The following is a 26,253-nucleotide window of genomic DNA, read 5'->3' as shown; positions in this document are numbered from 1 at the left end:
GGTCTGCCCACCAGCTGACCTGACCAAGGGAAACACCCTCGAGAGTGTGCTGGCACCGGGCGCAGAGCTGGCACCCCCGCGGCCCCTCTGCTGCCGGCTGGCGTGACTTATCTCTGCAGCCTGCTTCTCCTGCCTTTCCCTGTTTGGTTTTCCCGGCACACAGACCAAAGATAAACCTTTGGGGCAGCTCTGCCCCTTTGATGCTCTCCAAGCTGTTTTCCCCACGTGTGGGAGGGTAGGAGGTCACAGTCTTTCCCACAGATGGAGGCCTCTGTGTCTCTTGTTTGGTCAGTTGATGACAAGGTGGATTGTTCCGCTGCTGTTGTCCCTAAACCCTTGTCCTTGGCTGGCCCCTGCCTCACCGTCCTGTGCCGGGACCTCGATGGGCTCGGATCCCAGCCCGCCCCCTTTCCCCTCTGAGAAACTCGGCTGTGCAGTTAGGCTGCTTGGGCTCACAGCCCAGCACTGCCACTGACAGCTGCGTGGCCTTCCCCAAGCTGCTTCTCGGTGGTCCACCTCACGTGTCAGGCGGGACTAGCATATTACTTACCTCGGGGTTGCTGTGAGGAGGGAGAGAAAACACCCGCAAGGCATTTGGCACAAGAAACTTACGTGTACTTAGCACTTAGGAAAAGTTGGTTATTTTGATTAGTGGTAGTTAAAAAGTATGTGTTTATTTGGCTGTGCTGGGTCTTAGTTGTGGCACTTGGGATCTTTAATTGCAGCACGTGGGATCTGGTTCCCTCACCAGGGATTGAACCCAGGCCCCCTGCGTTGAGAGCATGGGGTCTTAGCCACTGGACCCCCAGGGAAGTCCCTGATTGGTGATAATTTTCCATCCTATGCATATACCCACACTTCAAGACTCAGGTCTCTGGCCTGACTGGAGAGGGGAACCGAGGCCTCCGGCAGTGCCGTGGCAAAGGGCTGGGAATGATGAGGGACCCCAGTCCTCAGCCCCGGGGCCTCTTGGCTCTGCCATCTGATGCTGCCCTCCTGCTGTTTGCCTCCCCTGCCCCCATCCCTCAGTCTTCCATCCCTCTGTCTTCCACCCCCAGCTCTGGGGGGTCCCTGATGCCCACACAGCCCTGCCTTGGTTGGCTCACAGATAGGCCTGCAGGCAGATGGGGTTTCTGAGCGGCTGAAGGGCTAGGGCTCGGCTGAAGGGGCCCTTCCTGGGTTGCCGTGGCTCTCGGAGCACCAACCCATTGTCAGACTCGGCTGGGAGTGGAGAGGAGTGCCCCCAGACCCTTCCTCGATCCCCCAACGAGGCAGGGGAAGTGTCTTAGCTTGCTAGAGCTGCTGCAACAGAATACCAGACAAGGTGGCTCAAACAACAGAAATGTGTTCTCCCAGAGTCTGGAGACCTAAAGTCCAAGGTCACGGTGCCGGCCAGCAGGGCAGGTCTCCTCTGGGGCCTCTCTCCCTGGCTTCAGAGGCCGTGCTCTTGATGCCTCCTCACAAGGCTGTCCCTCTTGGCCCCTGAGCCCCTGGCGTCTGCGTCCAGATCTCCTCTTTTTCTGAAGACCCCGATCGGATCAGATTAGGGCCCACGGATGGCCTCATTGTTTCTTAATCACTTTGTGATGGGCTTTGTCTCTGGATGCAGCCACAATCTCGGGTGCTGGGGGAAGTGGTCAGGCCTTCCATGTATGAATTTGGGGGGACACAATTCAACCCATACCAGGACAGACAGAGTAGCGACTCAGAAGAGGGGGAATCTCTGCTGGGGAGAGTGGCTGCGGCCAGAGCCTTGGACACAGGTGCCCGGCCTCCTGAGGGCAGGTCCTCGGGGGAAGCTGGGGCTGGCTCCTCCGCTCCCTCACGGAAGCCTCTGAGCTGACGATCCCTGTGATCTCTGGAGTGAAGGAGCAGTCAGCGGGCTGGGCCACAGGTATGGGTCCTATCCTTCCCTTTCTTATCGGAGCCCGGACACCCTTCTGCCTCTAGGCAGCTGTTAGAGGCCAGCCATAACCCCTGAATCTCCCTGTAGGGGCACTTGGAAGGGAACAGCTCCAGCCGTCTTGGTTTTAGCTGAACTCTGCAACTGTGGACCTTCCATGTTGGGAGGGTAGACACAGCACTGAGAATCCAAGCATCACTCCTGTTTCTTTTTTCCCGGAAGATTTCCCTGCCCGATTGGTTTGGTTCAAGCTGATATTCTGGTGAAGACTTTCCCCTTAAGCTGTGTGTTCTCTGGTGAAAAGCTGAGCGTGGGGGGAAAGTGGCTCAGAGGTTTGCTGGGATTCCGAATTGGTCACAGATGACAAATCCAGGAGCCCACATCCTTGTCACTGTTAGGCCGCCCCACTCGGTGCACTAGAGATCACTGCAAGGGCCTCTGCTGGTGCCTTGCCCCTCCTCAGCCCTCGGTATCTCCCTCTGGGGTCAGCAGCCCTGCGTCTCACGTGGCCATGGGTTCCCGGAGGGTCCAGGAGCCAGCTTTGGAGGCAAGCATGATATGATGGTGCTTTTGGCCAGGCTGCCAGCGGCCTCCTGCCCTGCCCACTCCTCGAGTCCTGGGATGGCAGAGGTTTCCTGCTTCTCGGCAAAGGGCTGGATGTGGGGAACCACCCTCGTCGACCTTGTTAGTCTGGGGAACCTGAGGCAGAGAAAGCCCAGAAAAGTTGAGAAGGAAAAACTGCTTGCTCCCTGAGCTCAAATGAGCGTGGGGCTGGGTGCTTCATGATATCTCATTTAATCCCTTCCAGGTAAGGACACTGAGACGCAGAGGCTAAGTCACAGGTGGAGAAGGCGGTGGGAGGTATGCCCTGGGCTGGTGGCTTTGGGTTCTGTACCCCCAGGAAAGCTCCCCTCACCCTGTGACGGTGGAGGGTGGGAAAGTTGGCGAGGGCTTCCTCCCCTCCTTCCTTCCATCTCCAGAGACCTCTTTGTTCTGCCTGATTCCTGGACTCACGGAACTTGGGGCTCCTGCCGGCTGAGCTGCTGGCTCTCAGGTCTCTAGCAGCTGAGGGCGATGAATAGGTTGTCACTTCTTGACCTCTCCCGCTTCCCGCAGCAGCTGCCCCCTCCCACCAGCGACCACAATGGGCCGAGGCTGATTCAGTGCCCTGGTATTGAAACTGTGGAACAATGCTCACAGTGGCAGGCTGCTGGGGGCAGAGGTGCAGCCCCCTGCCCCTCTCCAGGGGTTGGGGGAGTTTCAGTGTCTGAGGGGTGGGTGGGTGTCCTAGAGTGGGTATGAGAGGAGGGGTTGAAGGGTATCCTCCCCTTTCCTCTATCTAAACCTATCTCCCGGTGCCAAGCAAGGCTGGGGAGGTCTGGCTTGGCCTCTCATTAGCTGAGTGACCCTGGGCCAGTGACTTAGCTTCTCCTTGTGCTTGTCTTTATTATTTTTTAAATTGTTTTTGTTGAGTGTAGTTGATGTCCAATATTACATTGCAGGTGTACAACAGAGTGATTCACACTTTTTAAAGATTATACCCATTTATAGTTACTGTAAAATATTCCTGCAAGGAGATCCAACCAGTCCATCCTAAAGGAAATCAGCCCTGAATATTCACTGAAAGGATTGATGCTGAAGCTGAAACGCCAATACTTTGGCTGCCTGATGCGAAGAGCTAACTCATTGGAAAAGACCCTGATGCTGGGAAAGATAGAAGGCGGGAGGAGAGGGGGACGACAGAGGATGAGATGGTTGGATGGCATCACTGACTGGATGGACGTAAGTTTGAGTAAACTCCAGGAGCTGGCAATGGACAGGGAAGCCTGGCATGCTGCAGTCCAGGGGTTCTTGAAGAGTCGGAGGTGACTGAACTGAACTGATAGAATGTTAGCTATGTTCCCTGTGCTGTTCAGCATATCTTTGTAGCTTATTTATTTTATACACAGTAGTTGCTACCTCTTAATCCACTATCCCTGTCTGGCTCCCCACTTCCCTCTGCCCACTCGTTTGGGAGTGCCTATCTGTTTTCTTGTTTTTCACCTGTTTGTTTTATTTTTTAGATTCTGTACATAGGTGATAACCTACAGTATTTGTCTTCCTCCGTCTGGCTTATTTCAGTGGTTGTCTTTAACTTGAGGATTTACTACCTCTGTCACCAGACGGTCGAGGGGGAGAGCACTAAGCATTGTGCTTGACCCCATGGAAGACACTCCGGACGCTTGCCCTGCTAGTCGGCAGGCGGTCTTGATCTCTTTGGCCAGCTCCTTCTAGGGGACACAGTGCTCGGGGAGGCAAAGCCTGGGAAAGCCTTTTCCTGAGTCCCGCTGGAGCTCAATGAGGGTGGAGGCATCCCCGCCTCCCTGGCTCTTGCTGTGCTTTGCTTTTTTTTTTTTTTTTTGGACAAGGAGGAAGCTGAAGGAATTGTGATTGTCCCCTCTGGGGAGATAAGGTGGAAGGGTGGACTTAATGGGCATTCATAGCCTATTGAAGGTTATCCTTCGGAGTCGAGTGACCTGCGGACAGGGGAAGTGTGTTTACAGTGCACCCGAGGTATGCGAGTAGCCGCGGGAAGGCCTTTCCCAGCAGAAGGCCTGGGATCCTGGAATTGGGCGCAGGCGGGCAGGGTTGGGGCGGGGTGGGGGGCCGTGGTGACTGAGGAAGGCTGCAGACTCTTTAAGAATAGGTCCTCTGTTGTGCCTGGGCTGGAGCGGGTTTTGGCCAGGAGTCAGGTGAGACTGGTGGCATGGGGGTGGGGGTGGGGAGAGGGTTGAATAGAGCCTGGGCCTGGGAGGTGGACTCTGCCCCTGCCCCCAGCCCTGCCTTGCTGTATTTTCGGAGACAGCACAGGAAGTGGGCCTTCACAATGTCAGGATACAGGAAGCTATCGGACTATTGAAGGCCACTTCCTGTGAGCTGGTCATTCACATACATTTGTCACCGGTTATCAGGCCTGTTGGGCCCTGCCATTGTCTGGAGGGGCTACAGAAGCCAGGGGGCCGCCAGCAGAGGCCCCTGGACACAGAATGCTCTATTGTGCTGAACTGGCAGCACCCCGCGGGGTGGGGAGGAAAGTGGTGGGTGAGGAGGGGACGCCTGCCTGCCTCTCATTGTCATCGGGTGCACAATGGGCTTGGGGGCTGGGGTCTGCTCTTGCTCCTGGGAACTTGAACTTCTGGGAGAAAGGATGACTGTAGCGGAAACCTGACTTCAGGTGTGGTGCCCAGGAGAGCTGGAAAGGAGTTCAGGCACTTTGTTAGCAGGTGGGTTTTCTAGATCTCTACTGAGAGCCAGTGTGAGAAAAAATGGCCTTGGAATCAGGCAGACCTGAGCTTTGAAGTCCTACTCTGCCCCCCTCGAAGGTGTGATTTTGGGCAAGTTGCTTCACCTCTCTGAGCTTCAGTCTTAACTCCTGTAGGGCACGAATACTCATATTACTTGCGTAACTTGTTGAAGTTCTTAGCTTGGTACCTGGCAAACTTTGGATGTCTGGGCAATGTTCGTGCCCTCTCCACCCTCATCTCCTTCCCTTCCAGGTCACTTCTGCCCCTGCTGTCTGGTTCTGCAGTGAGTGAGCGAATCACCGTGCAGAGGGGGTGAAGAGGCATTTTAATAGCCCAAACAAAGCAGAGCTCTGCCTTCCTTTATGCCAAGAATATCAAATCAGCTGTTAATTATCTGCACTAATGGCAGGCGCAGAAGCAGATAATTTTTCTTTGGCCATGTGCCTTTGGCCTTATGTGTGGGTCTGGGTGTGTCTGAGTTCTAGAAATGCACTTCAGGCCAAGTAATGAGGTTGTAACAGGACAGACCTCGCGCAGGAAGAGGCTCGTTAGAGCCCCGTCTGGCTGCCCACGGCTTTGCCCTCCCAACCCTGATCCGTCAGTGCCAGGAAGGGGCACTTGTTCCTCAGCCACATGGTGAGGTGGAAAAACCGTGGACGCTGGAGTCAGACCCTTGGGTTCCAGCCTTGACTCTGGCCCTAACTAACTGTGTGACCCTAGGCAAGTTACCAGACTTGTGTGAGTCTCAGTCTCTCTAGTGGAGATAATCGCATTGACTTGCAGGGTTTCTGTGAGGATGAAGTAAGGTAGATATGCCTTTCCTTCTCTTCTTGCCCCTCTTGTCTCTGTCACTCCAGCCCTGCCTTGAGCAGAGAGCCCTTCTGAGCGTTGGCTGGCAGTGCTCCGCGGCCCCCATGCGTGTACGAAGCCCGACTGCCTCGACCTGGGGGAGTGACGCCCGCCATGAGACTCTTGGCCCCAAAGGCTGCTGCTCTAGCCCTCTTCCCCCTTTGTCTCCTGTCCTTGATGTGGACACTTAACTGTTCACGTGGCCTTGCTGGCCTCCAGTATCAGCTCTGAGGCCTCTGGATCTTAGTCGTCTCACCCCAGCTGCACCTTCCCAGTTGATGTCATTTTAAGACCTGCTTTGCTTCCTGACCTGCTTTGGGCTTCCCTTGTGGCTCAGCTGGTGAAGAATCCACCTGTAATATGGGAGACCTGGGTTCGATCCCTGAGTTGGGAAGATCCCCTGGAGAAGGGAAAGGCTCCCCACTCCAGTATTCTGGCTGGAGAATTCCATGGACCGTATAGTCCATGGAGTCGCAAAGAGTCGGACACGACTGAGCGACTTTCCCGTTCACGTTGCTTCCTGACACCCCAACTAGCCTCGTTAATGACTGTCTCCTCATCCCCAGAGGGGCTGCGCTGGGTTTCCGTACTCCTGAGCTGCAGGACTGGGGTCCTGCTCTGAATGTATGCATCTCCTGAAACTCCAGTTCTGAAACCTGTCTGCCTTGAACATCAGACTGGCTGAAATCATTAGTGCTGGGCTGGATCTTGCCTGTGGAGGAGCTCACCCTCTCTGCCCATGTCCCGGCTTTCTGTCCTTTCCCAGCAGCTTGCACCAACCGTGAGGTCCAGCTTGCCTCCAGTGGAGGCCAGTGGTGTGGGCCCCTGTGCTTGCCCACCTTGGGCGGGTGCCACTGTCACAGCAGTCAGAGTTCAGAGGAGCTTGGCAGGTGCTAAGGTTAGGAGTGGGCCTGGGATCTCACAGGAGGCCAAGCTGTCTTCAGACTCGGGAGATAGCAGGGTGCTCTAACGCGGAGTATATTCTGTTCCCATTGCATGTTTCACAGCTGGGCACCCTGCAGGAAAGGAAAGAGAAAGGGCTGACTCGAGCGCTTTGAGTAGGGCCCTTTCCTGTGGCTCAGTGGTACAGAATCTGCCTGCCAGTGTGGGGGACTCGAGAGATGCAGCCTTGATCCCTGGCTCAGGAAGATCCCCTGGAGAAGGATAATGGTAACCCACTCCAGTGTTCTTGCCTGGAAAATTCCGTGGACAGAGGAGCCTGGCAGGCTGCACCCCATGGGGTGGCAAAAGAGTCGGACGCAGCCTAGCAACTAAACAACAACAAGCATCTAATGTACTTCTATGGGCCAGACACCTCCCAGCCCCTTCTCCACCCAAGCCCAGGGCCAGCCCCTTCCTCCTCAGCATACAACAAGGCATTCTCTTATCTCCCATCTGACCTCTCCGCTCTGTCTCCCTGCTCACGCAAAGTTAGGTCAGGGATGTGGTCCCCAGGCATCAGAAGGTTTCCAGAGATACTGGCAACTGCCCCTACCATCCGTTTTTGCCTCTGCCTGACTCACTGCCGGCGAGGGGCTGGAGGTATCTGGGGACACATCTCGACCCAGAACAGTGTGCTGCCCGTGCCATTGTTGGGAGAAGTCCCAAGGGACGGCCCCACTGGCGCTCCCCCTTCCAGCTTTTCTTTTCCCTGGCGCTGCTCCTTGTTGTCCTGCCCATCCTGCGATGGAGGGGAAAGGGCACATGGGGGTTGGGCAGGGCCTTGTGCGAGTGACCAAAATCCAACTTATGCTTTTCAGGCAAAGAAGAGCCTCATGGTTCTCAGAGCTGCTTCAGCGGCAGACCTGAGGGTCCCTAGGGCACCCGCTCTCCACTTTGTACCTGTGTCTCGCTCTTTGCACGCTCCAGCCTATTTCGTGGCAAACTGGTTTCTTCACATGGAGGAAAACAGAGCAACTGAGAGCTCCCAAGTCTGACATGTTACAGCAACAACTTTGATCCTTTGTTTCCAAATCCAGAAATCCCAGAGAAGAGACGCACTGGTGCTTGACTAGTAGGTGGCGCCTGGGGGAAGAGAAGCGTTTGGTGAGACACGGTCGCTTCTGCAGGGCCTGCGGACGGGGCCCCAGTCTTCAGAGGAGGCTGATGTTAAGGGGAAACAGGTGTGCTGATGCCTCTTGGGCAGGGCAGGGTTTGCGACGTGGGCTCAGCCCTCTCTGCTGCAGTAGTTTCTTAGTAGAAATGCGCTGGCTTTAGAAATGGAACTGGGGGACTTCTCTGGTGGCCCAGTGACTAAGACTCAGTGTTCCTAATGCAGAGGGCCCAAGTCCAACCCCTGGTCAAGGAGGTGGATCTGCATGCCGCAACTAAAGATCCCACGTGCTGAAATGAAGACTGAAGGTCTCGTATGCCACAACTGAGATCTGGTGGTGCCAAATAAATACATAGTTTGAAAAGACAAAAAAGAAATGGAACTGGGGTGGGCTGACGAAGAGGATTAATGGGACCTCGGGGTTGAAGTGGGTGTGAGAGGTGACCCAGGTTGGCTGGTGTCCCGGATGCTGTGTGGCTGTGGAACCAGAAACTTGCCCTCTCTGAGCCTGACCCCCATCTCTATCATGCCTGAGATGTGGCCTTCCCTGGCCTCACCAACCTGTGGCTGCAAACAAAATCACACTGGCCTGAATGTCCCACTTTTCCTGCCTCATAGTCCCCCATCTCTGGGACCCAGACGTCTGTCTCCTCAGGGTCCCTAGTAGATCTCGCACGTGTCCAGTCTGTTGTCTCATGACTGGTTCTGGCCTTCCAGCCACAGGAGGGCTGTGGAGCCCCTGAAAGAGCCCCTGTTCTCTGCCTAATGCTGTCTCAGGGCCTTCAAGCTTGCAAGCTGACTGGCTACCAGGTGGCACCATACTTCTGTCAGTCCTCACAGAACTGGATCCACAGGGATTTCCATGAAGTGAGGAGAAGGTTCCTCTCCCCAAATCCAGACCGTGCACATCACTGCTGGGCCCCAGAGCAGTGTGGCCTGTGAGCTTTCTCTCACGTGATCCCTTGGGAAAGAAAGCCCCACAGCCAGCCGCTCTTCCTCTCTCCCTGAGATTCTGACCAAGTCCCAGGAGCTGGGCCGGGGGAAGGTCATCGTGCTCTGGCCCCCTTCGTCCAGGAGCCTGCTTCCCATATATGCCCCCATTCTGACCCACCTCTTGTGAAGGGGTGCTGGGGAGAGGGGTGATGCCCATCCAATGTGTCCTGACTTAGCCTCCCCTGGAAGCCCTTCTTCAGCAGAATAGCAGTTCCCTTGGAGGGCTCATCGTGACGAGTGCATGCTCAGTCATGTCCAACTCTGCACCCCCTGCCCCGCCCCCATGGACTGCAGTTCACTAGGCTCCTCTGTCCGTGGAATTTTCCAGGCAAGAACACTGGAGTGGGTTGCCATTGCCCACTCCAGGGCATCTTCCTGACCTAGGGATCAAATCTGCATCTCTGTCATCTCCTGCATTGGCAGGCGGGTTCTTTACCAATTGTGTCCGTTAAAGGAGACACATGATAGGTGCTCCACAAATTACTTCCTGTTATTTAATCCAGCAGTTCACTGGTCTCCTTTCGGGAGGCAGTGGATGATAGCACCTCTCATTTGTGCAGCTGCTGGGGAGCCAGGGCAGTGGCCCCAGGGAGGGACAGGAAGGTCTGGCCGCCCGGTCAGAAGAAGTCAGCGTGCCTCCAGGCTTGAAGCTGTTCTGTGGTCTTTTGGGGTGAGCTTCCTGGGCCCCAGTGTGGTGGAATCAAAGGTCCTGGCTGGTTGTTAGGTGTGTCAGAGTTTGAGGTGACATGGGCTGAGACTTCAGACTTAGGAGGAGAGCGAAGGAACATAATTTTGATTGTCCTAAAAGCCCTTGTTTCACCTGGACGAGTGTGTGGGTCTACCCGGCCAAAAATGAAAGCCCGGTCAGAAATCTCCTTTGTGGCGGTCCAGCAGCTGGCCACTCAGTCTCTGCTAGGACGTTTCAGAAAGCAGATCCATCAGACAGGAAAAATGTGTGTACTAGATTCAAAGACATCGCATGTATCAGAGAGATCATCTAACAAGGAGGTGTTAGATGAACACCAGGTGTTCCCTGGTGGTGCCGTGGATGGGAATCCACCTGCTGATGCAGGGGACAAGGGTTCAATCCCCGGTCCGGGAAGATTCCACATGCTGTAGAGCAACTGGGCCTGTGCGCCACAACTACTGAGCCTGGGCTCTGCAAGAAGAGAAACTACCGAAGGACAAGCCCGCGCGCTGAAAGGAAGAGTAGCCCCTACTCCCTGCAACAAGATAAAGCCTGCTCGCAGCAGTGAAGACCCAGCACGGCCAAAAATAAATCAATCAATCTAACAGGGGGAGCGGGTAAAACAATAAACTGCATGAAAACAGGGTGGAAAGAGCTGGTTTAAAGATAGCCTCAAAAACTACCTTGGGAAATGTGGGGACAGGGACTCAGGGAGGCAGGTCGGGGGAGGGCTGGGCAGGAGGCACGTAGAAGGCCCTGGGGGATGTTAGGGATCTCCCTAAGGGGAGGGTGTCTTCCCCCATTAAATGTTCTGGGCTCTGGAGGCCAGACCTGACTGCCCCCAGCCCTCTTCCTGTTCCCTGGGAAGGGTCCTTGGGGAGGGTTCTGGCTGGATCACTCAGTCCCCAGCAGAAGTTGGGACCAGGTCACTGACCAGAGAAGGGAGCAGGCAGGATAAAGAATCCCCTGGAAGCTGCTCCAGGAACACTGACGCTGGTGGCTTCCCAGAGGAGATGGCTTGTGTCCTCAAGAAGGTTCCAGAAGTGCCGTTTGTCCCCAGACCTAAGACCGGGAGGTGGCTGCAGTGACCTGCTGTGTGTCCACCCAGGCTTCATTTATCACAGAGACCCATGAACCCCGGGATCAGCCATGTGCACAGCGTGAGAGGCACATCACGCACACCCAGGGGCCCCTCCTGCACACACACCCCCGGCACGTACGTGGACATGCTTGTTTCCCATCTTGAGCCACTCTCCTCCGAGAGACTACATCCCCTCCTCCTCTGCCCTCACTGCCCCACCCCCACCAGCCCCACCCCTGAGAAAGTGCAGCTCAGGGGTCCCCAGGGCTGCACAGGAAATGCTTTGTACACTGTGGGTCAGCCAGGCTATTTTCTGTCCCAGAGCTGGAGGGAGGTTGGGCCGGGAACAGCCAGGCGTGACACAGTCAGCTGTTTTCTGCCCCTTTCTCTGCCTCTCTACTTGCAGTCAGCGTTGGTCCCTCAGTGGCTCTATCTTGTCTCTATTTCTCTTTCAGGCCTCAGGATCTTTTTGACCCAATGCCGTTTGACACCTTCCACTATTGCCTACACACCCTTCAAATTTTGGCTCAGTTCCACCTCTTCCAGAAAGCCTTCCCTGACTCCTATCTAATCAGGACCCTCCCGCTGTGCTCCCAGAGCTCTGAGCAGATGCCCTCAGAGCACTGGGCTGATGAGTTGTCTCCACCTTCTGCTAGACTGTGAGAAACGTGAGCACAGGACCTCTGTCTTCATGAGACCTGGTTTCTTAGCATCGGCACACACAGACATCCGTCCGCACGCATTTCCATGTGCATTTTGCACACCTGCCTCATTTACTCATTTGCTCTCATACTGGGGGCCAGGATGTGCAGAAGTTAAGAGCCCAGACTGGAGTCAGACCATCTGAATTAAAATCTCAGCTGTGTGACCTTGGGCAAGTTCCTAAACTCTTTGTAAGATGGGTCTGAGACCAGCACCTGCTTCAGTGAGTTGTTGAGAGGATGAAATGTGTTAACACATGTAGCACTAAAAATAGGGCCTGGCTTGTAGCAAGAGCTCCCAGATGTTAGCTAATTATTATTTTCACTTGTAAGATGGAGAAAACCAGTATATCGGCACTTCCTTCCAGGAAAATATCTCAGAATATTGTATCAATCTGGAAGGAGTGTTTTGATTAGTTGTGAGGCTGTGAGCCTGCTTGTTGAGGGATATGCCTTGTATAACAAAAGATGGTTGCTACACAGCCTTTTAAGAAGGGTGGATTTGGGCACACTGCAGGGCTTTTGTTCAGCTGGGTGAGCTGTGCAAGTTTGGGGCCGGAGTGGAACTGCTGGAGACAGGAGAGTCTGGGCATGGTAAGGGGATGCATTAGTGCCCTGTTGCTGCTGACGCAGATGACCACGAACTTGGTGGCCTAAAGCAAGAGTGCTCTAGTGGTCCTGGGAGTCAGAAGTCTGAAACTAGTCTCGCTGGGCTAAAATCAAGGCGTCCTCAGGCTGCATTCTTCTTTGGAGGTTCTAGGGGGAGAATCTGCTTCCTTGCCTTTTCCAGCTTCCAGGTGCCACCTCCATTCCTTTGATACATATCTCCCTTTCTCCTTTTCCCATCTTTAAAGCCAGCTGGAATTCTTCTCATATTACATCACTTTAACCTCTCACCTGTACCGTCTTTGTCTGCTTTTTATGACCCCTTTGATAATTCAGGATAATCCCTCACCTTAATGTCAGCTGACTAGTAACCTTAATTCCATCTGCAAGTTAATTCCCCTTTGCTATGTAGCCTGACGTAATCACGGGTTTAGGGATTAGGACATGGATATCTTGGGAGGGGGACATCATTCTGGCTACCATCGAGGACTCCTGGTGTCGTAGGAAGGAGACTGGAAATAAGCATGTCTGACGGCTACTTGGAGGATCTTGCTGTGGGGTGTGTGTGTGGTCTGTCTTCTTTGCAAAATGTCCAGCCATCAGATGTTATGCAGAATGTATTTTCTTTAGGGTAAATGGGAGGGCATGTGGACTCTTGCTTCAAGGATTGGCATGAGGGAAAACCCCAGGCTTCCCACAACAGAAGGAGCTGAAAGTTGGGTTGCATTCATTCACTCAACCTGTATGTGCTGGACTAGACTCATAGCCCTCAAGTCATTCACAGTCCACTGGGGGAGACAATCGTACAGACAAGTAAGATCCCTCTAGGACAGGAGGATCAGTGATGAGAGTCTGCACACAGAAAACACAGAGGCAGCGTCAGCTTAGGTTGGAGAGAGGAGAGGCCAGGAAGAATTTCCCTGGGGAGGTGACCCCCTCATCCTAGGTTGGCAGGATAAATAGAAATCCCCCAGGTTAAGAGGGGAAGTTTATTCTGGGCAGCATGGACTGTCAGGGCAGAGATGGAAGGTGTGAGCCAGTGTGAAGTGTGTGTGCGTGTAACTCTGAGCCCAGTTCCTGGCACTCTAGTGGCATTCAGGAAATATTTCTCGAAAGAACACCTCATGTCAATGCTATCCTGTCTGTGTTTCTAGGTAGGCCATGGCCTTGCCTAACATAACCAAATAGGAGATACCTCCTTCTGGGGAAGCCCCCCGCCCCCACCAGAGTTGCCATGACCTACCTGCAGTCTCTTTCAGGGTCTCTCATTAAGAAAAAGCAGCACATTTGTTTCAACAGTACTTCATATCTGAAGAATACTTCACACTTTACTGAATCTTTTTTTTTTTTTGGCTGTGCTTCATAGCGTGTGGGATCTTAGTTCCCAGACCAAGGGTCAAACCCACACTCCCTGCGGTGGAAGTGCAGAGTCCTAACCACTGGATGTCCAGGGAGGTCCTACGGACTCATTTGTAATTCAGTGGATTTTCTTTCAGCTGAAGAAACTGAGGCTCAGAGATTTAACTAACCCTCCCAAGGTCACACAGCCATGCAGCGGTGGGGGAGGAGGTTAGGGGCCTGGACTCCGGCACACCTGCTCCTCAGCCAGGCCCTGGGCTCCTGCTAATGGCCAAGTGTCCTGCCTCCTTCCCTCTGGTGCTGAGGCGGCTGGGACCCAGTTCTGAATGGCCTTGGGCTGCCATGACTGGCCCTCCTTCCCTGGAAGGGGCTTCCTGAAGATGGAGGTGGGCCCCGAAGGCCTGGAGAGCATGCATTGTTCATCTGCACCTGGAGGTGAGCTCATATCGGCGGGCACCAGGCCCAGGGGAGGGCCCGAGCAATTGTCTTGGCCCAGGTCGCTGCCTCCATCTTGGCTCCTTTCCTGGGAACAGATCCCTTCCCTGAGTCCTGGCTGGACAGTCAGGAAGCCGGGGACTCAGGGAGGCCAGGAAAGCCCCTCAGTTTCCCTGTCTGAAGGTTGAGTTAGATCGGAGTTTCCCTTAATGTGGTATAGGAACAGAATACCCGTCCTGCAGAATACTCTCCAAGGAAAGGGTTGCGTGGTCAAACAAGGGGAAAGCTGATGCTGTCTTCCCCTCTGGGACCTTCACAGCACACGCTGGCATGTCAAAGGCTCTGCTGCTGCTGCTAAGTGGCTTCAGTCGTGTCCGACTCTGTGCGACCCCATAGACGGCAGCCCACCAGGCTCCCCCACCCCTGGGATTCTCCAGGCAAGAACACTGGAGTGGGTTGCCATTTCCTTCTCCAATGCATGAAAGTGAAAACTGAAAGTGAAGTCGCTCAGTCATGTCCGACTTCGCGACCGCATGGACTGCAGCCCACCAGGCTCCTGCGTCCATGGGATTTTCCAGGTGAGAGCACTGGAGTGGGGTGCCGTTGCTTTCTCCATCAGAGGCCCTGAGAGGCCTGAAATGAGGGAACCGGGTTAGCCAGCGCCTCTCGCTGAGCCTTCCTCATACTCGCATCCTCAGAGAGCTCCACTGACAGCACCCGGGAAACGTGGGAATCGATGCGCTCCAAGGTCAGGCTCACCTCTCCTCCCACACTGTTAGCTCCTCGAGGCAAAGGCCTCGGGCTGACCTCTGCTGTGGAGTTTTGGCTGCCTGGCACCCCTCTCTTGGTTTTGAGGGAATCTCATGTGAGTCTCGGAAGGAAGCTGAGCCCCATCCCTCACTACAGAGGTGTCCCTTGGCGAGGTAGTCCTCCCTTGCCCTTTCTGGGAGCTCAGGTGGGGATGTATCATTAGGCTCAGGACTTTGGGTCCAGAGAGTGGCCCAGGGATCGGGGGCCGCTACAGGGTCTGTTCAGGGGGCTGAGCCTGCAGCGGCGTCTGCCCTGCTCTTCTGTCCGCAGGGCCACCTCAGCTGGAGTCCCCACCGCTGAGCCTCCTCGGATTGCTGGGGTGGGGTGGGGGTCTCTGAGCCTCATTTTAAAAAATGTATTAAAATGTAGTTGATTTACCATGTTGTGTTAATTTCTGATGAACTGAAGTGATTCAGTTATACACACACATGCATCCTTTCTCATATTGTTTTCCATTTTGCTGTATCACAGGATGTTAAATAGTTTCCCATGCTATACAGAAGGACCTTGTTGTTTTTCCATTCTCTATATAATAGTTTACATCTACTAATCCCAAACTCCTCATCCATCCCTCCCCCCATCCCTTGGGAACCGCAAGTCTGTTCTCTATGTCTGTGAGTCTGCGTCTACTTTGTAGATAAGTTCATTTGTCTCAGATTTCCGAGAAGGCGATGGCACCCCACTCCAGCACTCTTGCCTGGAAAATCCCATGGACGGGGGAGCCTGGTGGGCTGCAGTCCATGGGGTCGCACAGAGTCAGATACGACTAAGGGACTTCACTTTCACTTTTCACTTTCATGCATTGGAGAAGGAAATGGCAACCCACTCCAGTACTCTTGCCTGGAGAATCCCAGGAACGACGGAGCCTGGTGGGCTGCTGTCTATGGGGTCGCACAGAGTCGGACATGACTGGAGTGACTTAGCAGCAGCAGCAGCAGTATCATATTTTAGATTCAACATATAAGTGATATCATGTGGTACTTATCTGACTTACTTCAACTTAATATGAGAATCTCGATGTCCATGCGTGTTGCTGCAAATGGCATTATTTCATTATTTTTATGGCCGGTATTCCATTGTACATATATATATAAAGAAAAGATGTTACAAATATATATATATATTTACATACACACACATCGTAAAGCAACTGCACTCCAATAAAAAATAACAAGTGAAAAAGTAAAAAGAAACCCCAAACCAAAAAAGGAACAAAAAACATATTATTAACTTGGTAATAATAATGGTAAATGCTACCGAGGGCTCAATACACATCTGACAATTTAGCTCCCCATTCAACCCTTGTAACGACCTCTGAGATGGGTATTACCACTTTTGCTATTTTGTTGATGAAATGACACTAGGCTTTGGAGAGGTTAAGAATCAGACTGTTTGCTTCCAGGGTCCCAGCGCTCACTCTGCTCTCCTACCTTCTGAGTTTTGGGCTACTGACAGGTTGAGCAGACGCTGGGGACAGACGCAGACCTCAGGGAACGAGAGGGGTGGTGGGAGCACAGGGAGGAGTCTGCAGGGCACAGCGGGGCTGTGGGGTGGCTGAGAGGGGCAGAGGAGCCCAAGGGCCTCGGAGGTGGAGGCTACCCCAGCGGGGTCTAAAGTGTGGGCTGAGGAAAACTCATCTGACTCAGCTGCTAGCTTCCGCATGCCTCCCGTGTCCCAGGCACTGCTCTAGGTAGCGGACGCAGGGGGGAGTAAGATGGACCAGGTTTCTGTCCTTTTGAAATTTATTTTCCAGCGGAGGGAGACAGACCCTAAACCTAAGCACAGCTATCGTATAACTTCGGATAGTGATCAACGGTCAAACCCAGACCCCCCTTAAGGGGATTTTTCAGAGGGCACATGCATGACGCAATGCGCAGGTGAAGACGTCACCTTCCAGCGCTCCCTGTGGGCCTGCGCAGTGTGAGCATCAGGAGATCACTGCCCAGAGGCAGACCGGCCGAGGTAGGCCGAGAGGTAGGCTCAGACGTAGGCCAAGCATTTCGGGTATGAATTCTCAGGCCAGGACCCTGGGTGCGCAGCTGGACGAGAGCAGAGCAAACACAGAGCAGAGGACAATAAGGGAAGCTGAGTGAGGACTGTGAAATCAGAGAGGGGGTGGGAGTCCGGTCAGGTGTGAGCGACTGTGGTTCAGGCTAGATCCCTAGTCAGAGAACAGTCTGAGGAACTCTTCTTGGAGAAGGTCTGGGCCAGGGAGCTTAGTGCCAGGGATCAGACTGATGCCAGCTGAGAAGAGGATCGCGCAGGGTAGCGTGTGGAGGAAGAGTTTTGAGGCAGTACCTCGCTTCAGCGGAAAGGAGAGGCCTGCCTGGCTCATCACGTCTGTCAGTCACGGAGTGGGAGGGGAGTGGCGCTGAGCACCGGTGCCTTGGGGGCGCTGGTGGAGCCGTCCACCTTGGTGGGGGGTGCCAGCTCATCCATAACATTCTCTAGAATTGCCACTGTGTGGCAAAAACGAAAAGCAGCCTGAGTTCTAGCCAGTTTTATTATTTTAAAACTTGCTACAGACAATGCCCGCTTTATTGCCCACACGTGGGGTGGACCACTTGTGAAAAGTGAAAGCCGCTCAGTTGTGTCAGACTCTTTGTGACCCCACGGATTATACAGTCCATGGGATTCTCCAGGCCAGAATACTGGAGTGGGTAGCCATTCCCTTCTCCAGGGAATCTTCCCAACCCCGGGATCGCACCCAGGTCTCACGCACTGCAGGCGGATTCTTTACCAGCTGAGCCGCCAGGGAAGCCCCCCTACCTTGGTGTACCCCTATGTAGGGGCCAATGGTGGGGCCAAAGCAGACCTCAAGTGGCAGGATGCTCACCCTGTATTTTCCAAAGACTCGGAATCAGGAGGGGGTGTCCTGGGTTAAAGTTTGCTGAATTAAAAATATATGCACATCCTAAAAGTTGAGAGCCATGTTTTAAATTTTGTGTATTTATTTAGGCTGCCCCGGATCTTCATTGTGACACACGGGCTTCATTGCCCCTCGGTGCGCGGGATCCTAGTTCCCCAACCAGGGCTGGAACCCACGTCCCCAGCATTGCAAGGCAGATTTCTAACCACTGGACCACTGGGTAAGTTCCTCGGAGTTACGTTTTATTTGTGGGAAATTTTTACAACTTCAAACCCGGGAGCATCACCTCAAATAATTCTGAGAGAACTATTCTGAGGAGGCAAAGGGGGAAGTCAGGATATACAGTTTTGTAACAAAGGGCAGATAGTCTGATCATCAAAAGATATTGTTAATTAAAACCAAATATCTTAAGGAATCTAGTGCTTTTCTATATAAGGGAAGGTACAAGAGTCTGGGCTCACAGAAATTATTTCTTTGATATGCACCTCAGCTATCTGGGACCAGTATCCTGTATTTTCATATCTTGAGTGTCCTCAGGGTTTACCATGGGGAGTGGCTGCAGTCTGATGGCTATTAGAAGTCAGGGATTCTTCTCCCTCCTGAGTTTCCTCAGGGCTCACCAGCTCCTGTTGGAGGGCTGCAGTTGCTGATGACTGGGACATCCTTTGTTTAACGATATGGCAGGCAATACCCCATTTCTCAAGGTGGACAAACCCCGTGACTTTCAGAGCTTTCCCTCATCTGTGCAGTGGAATGCTGGCTGCAGTCTCATGTATGTGTCTGCAACGGGCACTCTGGCATCGAGTGAGAAGCCCACCATGGGTCTTCTTTGAACAAGAGCCTGGGCATCATCGGAGAAAAGGTGAGGGGTATTGGGGGACTGATTATATGGCTCCTGGACAGTAATATTAAGATCATCTCCCCCCAAAAGAGAAGAAATACCAGCCCAGCCTTTTGGAGGGGGAAGTTGTGGGTGGAGATGGAAGGCAGAGGTGGCAGTGGGAGGAATCAAAGGACCTGGGCTCTCTCTGGGCAGGGTCAGCATTGCTGAGGATGGTGGGACTTGAGATATCCTCACGGGGTGCAAGTCCTTTGGGGTTGGCTGCGGGGGCTGTGACCCTTGATGAGAGATCAGACTCTTAGAGCTGAAGAGGGGCCTATGGACCGCAACTCTCATGTGCATAGCATGTGGGGATGGTTTAGCCGAAGGGGACAGGGGTCATGTCTGCACAATGAGAGTGATGCTCCCTGTTTTCCTAACTGTTACAGTGGCTGTCAGTGCCCGCTCCACTCATGCCCTCTGGACTCTGACTGTTCCCACACACACCATCATGCCAGCCTGTGTTTCTCTGCCTGAGGACTTTCTCTGGGTGCAGGACCATGCTCAGCACCCTCACGGGGCAGTCTGAAGGCTTGGAGAGCTAAGGGACCAGGAGCAGCACCTTATCTCTCAGCCAGAGCTGGGAGGAAGTGGTGGGTAAATACTGCAGCTTCCTCGTGTCTCTGGGCACGATTCCATCCTGTGTGTGTCCCAGAGTCTCCAACAGGACTGAGACCCGACTGCCCATAGCAGTCCCAGCTTCTTGAGTCACTCTGAGTTCGTTTCCTTCTTCCCTCCCTTGTAGGAGCTTCCTGGGATGAACTCCGGAATAAATGACTTTGCATTCAAATCCTTAACGCAGGATCTGCTTTGGGGGATATAGAAACTAAGACACTAATAGCTTCCTGATAAAAATGGCAGGTTGATAGCAGCTCCCGCTGTAGCCCTAAGAAAGTAATACAGTAAACTTGTTAAGTGTCTCGTGAGCTAAAGACCCCTGTGAATAAGAAAGGGCTGTAGGACTGTCTAGAGTGTGATCAGAAGGACATGAACTTTCTGGTCTGGCAAGTGTAGATTCAGATCCTAAACATGCACCAGTCACCATGTGGCCTTGGCTGTGTCACCCTAAACCTCATTCTCTTCATCTGAGAAAGGTGATGGGCAGCAGTCCTCACTTTTCATGTTCTCTGAGGAGTGAAAACAGTGATGCTGGTAATAGGCCTGGCATAGATGCTGGCCGAGAAGCAGGCACTGGTGGATGGGCACTTGTACCCACAAAGGTCAGGGTACTATGTGTCTGAAGTCAGTGATGATGCTTGTAGCCTGGCAGCCCCTGAGGTCTTCTCTTTTCAGTAAAGACAGATTTGAGGTTGGAAGCTTTATCCCTGGAGCAGCCAGGGCCTTGCTGTTTCCCTTCTGACTCTGAACCTGGCCTTTTGGCCGGAATGGTCTCCCAGGTAGGCCTGGCCCTGGCCCTACTCCTGTCTCCACCACCCCAGCTGGCACCCTGGCAGCCAGGCCCGTCTGTGCTTATCAGCTCCCGTGTTGACTCAGGATGGGTATGGGCCTCCTGCACCCCCTCCCCCTTGAAAAACAAGAAAACATGTTTTGCCAGTGGCAGGGTGGAGTGGGGTGGCCTCTGGCTCCAGGCCGGGCCCCCAGCAAGGCCGCCAGTGGGCAGGCAGCCTGTTGTTATTGGAGTGGAGAGCTGGCTCCCCAGCGCCCGTTTCCTCCAGCTGTCCAAGCCCGGCAGGCTGGCGGGCTGGGGAGGAAGCCCCCGGTCTGCAGGCCGCAGCTGAACCCCCTGTCACAACACGGGAACAATGGCCTGGAGGGGCTGGAGGGTGCGCACCAGAGCAGCCCCGTCTGTCCCAGGCTCCCACCAGCAACAGGGACAGGTTGCTGTGAGGTCTGCTTCCCCTCCCCTGTCTTGTTTTCCACCTTGCTGGGCACATTGTCTCCCACCACGGAGCCAAGGAAAACAGTGGCCTCAGGAAACGTCTCTGGGCTGTTGCTGGGGTTCTATAGCTCTGGGAGGTAGCAGAACGGGAGGAGGGGACCACAGAGGGACCAGCATTGCACAGGCTCCATTCTGCTTGGGACTGTAGCTAATGAGTCAGGGGGTCTCTTTCTGTGAGCACCTTGAGGACTTGGTCTCCTTGCATCTTTGTGTCTTCAGGCCCAGCCTAGGGCCTGGCTCAGAGCAGAGAGCAGAAATGATTTGCTGAGTAAATCAAAGGAAGATTGAACGTACGAACAGGTCAATTTCTAGCTTTGCTACCGAATGGCTATGTGACTTTCAGCAGGTTACTGAAAATCTGTCTGAACTTTGCTTTCTTCATCGGTAGAATAAGTACCTCCTAGGCTTGCTGTGAAAATGAAATGTGCTTCTAGGATCTTATTTTTCTCCTGGGGAATATATACCACAATAAATCCCATAGACTGTAACCAGCATTAGTACTTGATGGGTGCTGCTGGTGTTATTGTCAGTGTGTGATTTAAAGGAAGCCGCAATATTAGCAGTAAGAGGTCTATAGTCCTGTTTTCTTGGGTTCAGGAAGGGGGTTGAGCAGATGCTCTCCTGCCTGGGGCCAGGAGTACCTGTCCCCACCTAGTCACAGACCTCTGCACTGTAGGCTGGCTCCTGGGAGCCTGGCCAGCCTTGGTAGCCCTTGGGGATGAGGCAAGTGCTTTGGGTTCACTTGAAGGACTCATGTGAGTCAGGCTGTATAGGCTCTACCATCCGTTACCTACTTTAACCTTCACAGCAATCGTTTGAAGAAGATGCTGATATTCCCACCTTACAGATGGGGACACTGAGTCTCAGAGAGAAAGAGGCACGCAACCAAGGTCACAATGCTGGCAATTTATAGAGAGATTTGGATCTGAGTCTTAGAAATGCCAAGTTATGTTCATTCTATTGTGCCTCACTGCCCATAGATAATGGAGAAGGCGATGGCACCCCACTCCAGTACTCTTGTCTGGAAAATCCCATGGATGGAGGAGCCTGGTAGGCTGCAGTCCACGGGGTCGCTCAGTCGGACACGACTGAGCAACTTCACTTTCACTTTTTACTTTCATGCATTGGAGAAGGAAATGGCAACCCACTCCAGAGTTCTTGCCGTCTATGGGGTCACACAGAGTTGGACACGACTGAAGTGACTTAGCAGCAGCAGCAGCCCATAGATAAAGTGTACTACGTAGAACATTGAATTGTTGGTGGGATTTGGTCTTTCAATGACTTTGGACTAGGGACTATAAGATAAGATAAAGATGGAGGTTGAGCATAGGGCAAGGGATGGAAACTGAAGGATGGAAAGCTGAGAGCTTTTGGGGAGTGGTGTTCAGACTAGGAAGGATGAGGATGGGTATACATATATTTGATTAGTCGGGCAGACTAATGCTATAGCAATAACACCAGCAATAAGAACTCATTCAGCTCTCCATGGGGCTTCCCAGGTGGCTTAGCGGTAAAAAACCCTCCTGGCAATGCAGGAGACCTGGGTTCGATCCCTGAGTCAGGAAGATTCCCTGGAGGAGGGAACGGCAATCCACTTCAGTGTTCTGGCTGGGATATTCTCAGTGAGATGGATGGAGGAGCCTGGTGGGCTACAGTCTATGGAGTCACAAAGAGTCAGTCGTGACTAAGTGACTGAGCACACACATGTGCACGTGCACACACACACACAGACACTCAGACACTCACAACTCTCCACGGCTTAATACAGGTAAAGTTCATTTGTTGTTTATTTCGTAGTGGGGGAAGGAGGGAGCTATTTTATGCAGTCCTTCAGGGACCCAGGCTTGTTCCAGGTTGTAGTTCCATTGTCTTCTAGGGTCTGAGTCCCCCACTGGATCCTCTCTGTCCTCCAGCAAACAGAGAGACCATGGGGAAGGCGACCCACTCCTAACTGCCACACTCATATCACGTTCATCTACTTTTCATCATACACATTTCATCTACATGTGGGTGAGAACTAGTTGCGTGGTCCTACCCAAATGCAAAGAGGCTAGAAATGGGGTCTAGCAGTGTGTCCAGGAAGAAGCTGACAGCATGATATGGGTGAATCCTAGCAGGCTCTGCCACAAGAATATCAGTGCTTTGAAAACTATATGCAACTAACAATCACGAGGGCCTCCCTGGTGGCTCAGATGGTAAAGAATCCACCTGCAACGTGGGAGACCTGGGTTCCATCCCTGGCTTGGGAAGATCCCTTGGAAAAGGGAATAGCTGGAAAAGGGAATGGCCACCCACTCCGGTATTCTTTCCTGGAGAAGTCCATGGACAGAGAAGCCTGGCAGGTTACAGTCCATGGGGTCTCAAAGAGTTGGACATGACTGAGCGACTTTCACTTCACAACCATCACTGAATTCTTTCCATGTGCAAGGTCTGTGCTAAGTTCCCTAGAGAGATTATCTCATTTAATTCTTACTTAATCCTTTCAACAGCCCTGTGAGGTAGGTTCTAATAGAGATGGTGCCCTACTTACAGCCCAGGAAACTGGCAACCATCAATCTGCTTTCTGTCACTGAAGTTTTGTCATTTCCAGAATTTCATAAATGGAATTGTATAACTTATCATCTTTTGTGTTTTTTACTTAGCTTGTTTTAAAAATTCATCCATGTTGCTGGTATGATCAATCTTTTATCCTTCCAGGTGGGTTTTGTTATGGTATTTCATTATGGTTTTAACTTGCATTTACTTACATTATCTTTTCATGTATTTCAATTATTACTTTTGATGAAATCCCATGTATCAATTTTTCTCTTGCATGGTTTGTACTTTTGTGTTCTAACAAATCTTTACTCAACCCGAGAATTTATCTTCTTTTTGATTCTAGAAGTTTTTATTACTAGATCTCATGTTTAGGCTTTTGACCTACTTGGGGTTAATTTTTATGTATGGTGTGAGGTAAGGGCTCAGCTTCCTTTTTCCCTACAATATCCAATTGTTCCAGGACCATTTGATGAAGAAACCATCCTTTCCTCACTTGCTTATCTTACATCTGTGTCAAAAAGCAACTGACAGCGTAAGTGTTGATCTATTTCTGAATTTTCTGTTCAGTTCTGTTGATCTGCTGTTTATTGCTATACTAATACCACACCTTTTAAATCACAGTAAGTCCTTAAAACAGGTAGTGTATGTCCTCCAACCTAGTTCTTTTTTTTTTTTTTTTTTTTAGGAATATTGCATTTTGAGACACTGTTATTAGGTGCATTCATACCCATTTAAGATGGATATATCTTCTTAAATTTGTTTGTTTGTTTTTTGTCTACACTGTGTGGCATGTGGGATCTTAGTTCCCCAACCAGGGATTGAACGCATACCCCCTGCAATGGCAGTGTGGTGTCTTAACCGCTGGGCCACCAGGGAAGTCCCTTGAATTGGTGCCTTTACATTATGAGATGCTCTCCTATCCCTGGTAGTATTCTTTGTTCTAAAGTATATCTCGTCTGATATATATATATATATATATATAGCCATTCAACTATCTGCTAGTATATGTGTGGTGTATTTTTTCCATTTTTCCTTTTTAGTTAAAAAAAAAAAACAAATCATTTTTACAGAAGTTATAGGTTTACAGCAAAATTGAACAGAAAGTACAGAGTTCCCATATACCGTCTTCCTTCTCCCCTCCCCACCTCCAGTCTCTCCCACTATCAACATCCAGAACCAGAGTGATCCATTTGTTGTAATTAATGAACCTACATTGACACATCATCATCACCCAGAGTCTGTAGTTTACCTTAGGGTTCACTCTTCCTGCTGTATATTCTGTGGGATTTGACAACTGTATAAGGACATGTATTCACTATTAGAGTATCATACAGAATATTTTAATTGTCCTAAAATCATCATTACTCTTATTTATCCCTCTCTCCTCTCTAATCCTTGGCAACCACTGATATTTTTTCATTGTTGCCATAATTTCACCTTTGCCAGAATGTCCTATAGTTGGAATCATACAGTATGTAAGCTTTTTGACTTCTTTTACTAGGTAATAAGCATTTAAGTTTCTTTCATGTCTTTCATTGGCTTAATAGCTCATTTCTTGTTAGTGCTGTATAATATTCCATTGTCTGAATGTACCACAGTTTATCCTCTCACCTACTGAAGGCTATCTTAGCTGTCTCCAAGTTTTGGAAATTTTTAATAAAGCTGCTATAAACATCTATGTGCAAGTTTTTGTGTGGGTATAAAGTTTCATTGTTTTTCATTTTGTGGACATAAGTATTTTTTTATAGTTCTTTTTCCTCTACATGCATATACATTCTTTATTTTATATTGGAATATAGCTGGTTAACAAACAACGTTAAACCTTCCTCCCATCCAGGCTGCCACATAGCAGTGAGCAGAGTTCCATGTGTTAGACAGAAGGTCCTTGTTGGTTATCCATTTACAGTAGTGTGTGCATAGACATAACTCTTTGACTCCTTTGATTGTGACATTGAGAAGGAGTGGAGAAAGGAGACATTTTTGGCTTATTCCTAATCTGAGTGGGAAAGTTTCTAGTTTCTCACCATTAGGTATGTTTCCTATAGGTGTTTTGCAGATATCCTTTGTCAAGTTGAGGTGCTCACCCTCTGTTCTGAGTTTATTTTGCTTTGCTTTCTTCTTGCTTGCATAGTTTCTGAGGAGAGGCAGATGTAATTCTTATCTTTGCTCCTCCTATAGGTAAGGTGTTTTTCCCTTCTGAATTCTTTCAGGATTTTTTTTTCATCATTTTTGATTTTCTGCAGTTTGAATGTGATATCTTCCTTGGCGGTTCATATGGTAAAGAATCTGCTTGCAATGCAGGAGACTTGGGTTCAACCCCTGGGTTGAGGAGATACTCTTGAGAAGGGAATGGCAACCCACTGCAGCATTCTTACCTGGGAAATCCCATGAATAGAGGAGCCTGGTGGGCTATAGTCCATGGGGGTCACAGAGTTGGACACGACTGAGTGACTAACACACACTTGCCTTGCTGTTGTTCAGTCACTCAGTCGTGTCTGACTCTTTGCAGCCCCACAGACTGCAGCACACCAGGCTTCCCTGTCCTTCACCATCTCCTGGAGTTTGCTCAAACCCATGTCTGTTGAGTCAGTGATGCCACACTTGCCTGGTTTTAGTATTTTTGACATTTATCCTGCTTGTTGTCCTCGAGCTTCTTAGGTCTGTGCTTTGGTATCAGACATTAATTTTGGGGAAATTTTGAGTCATTATTGCTTCAAATAATTCTTCTGTTCTTTTATCTTTTTCTTCTTCTTGTATTCCCATTATGCATATCTTATACTTTTTGTAGTTATCCCTTAGTTCTTGGATATTCTGTTCTGTTGTTGGTTTCGGGTTTTTTTGTTTGTTTGTTGGCTTTTCAGTTTTGAAATTTTCTATTGTGTTACCTTTAAGCTCAGAGATTCTTTCTTCAGCTGTGTGCATTCTACTTATCAACTCCTCAAAGGCATTCTTTAATTCTATTATACCGTTTTTTTTTAATCTCTAGTAGTTCTTTTTGATTCTTTCTTAGCATTTCTGTCTCTCTGCTTACATTGACCACCTGTTCTTGCATCTTATGTCTTTTATTCACTAGAGCCCTTATCATATAATCATAGATATTTAAAATTCCCAGGCTGGTAAATGCAACATCCCCATCGTATCTGTATCTCGTTCTGATGTTTGCTCTGTCTCCTCAAACTGTTTTTGCCTTTTAGCATGTCTCATACTTTCTTCTTGCCAGCTGGCCATGATGTACTAGGTGAAGGGAACTGCTGTGAATAGGACTTCAGTGATGAGGGGGGAGGTGTGGGGACGAGGCAAGTGT

At 51.2% G+C, this 26,253-nt stretch overlaps 1 long non-coding RNA gene across 2 annotated transcripts; it reads left to right on the top strand.

Moving 5' to 3' along the window:
* Positions 1-4,182: 4,182 nt before the first annotated feature.
* On the top strand, positions 4,183-19,301 carry LOC138437775 (uncharacterized). Of its 2 annotated transcripts, none has more exons than XR_011256146.1 (4): positions 4,183-4,456; positions 17,721-17,851; positions 18,360-18,493; positions 18,901-19,301. It is a non-coding gene; the product is annotated as an uncharacterized lncRNA (long non-coding RNA). The 2 variants fall into 2 exon arrangements; XR_011256147.1 differs by lacking the exon at positions 4,183-4,456 and adding an exon at positions 14,259-14,530.
* Positions 19,302-26,253: the final 6,952 nt, after the last annotated feature.

The sequence above is a fragment of the Ovis canadensis genome, chromosome 1 (assembly GCF_042477335.2).
Source record: "Ovis canadensis isolate MfBH-ARS-UI-01 breed Bighorn chromosome 1, ARS-UI_OviCan_v2, whole genome shotgun sequence".
NCBI lineage: Eukaryota > Metazoa > Chordata > Mammalia > Artiodactyla > Bovidae > Ovis > Ovis canadensis.
Note: the sequence above shows the minus strand (reverse complement) of the source record. Positions and strands in the feature narration are given on the sequence as shown.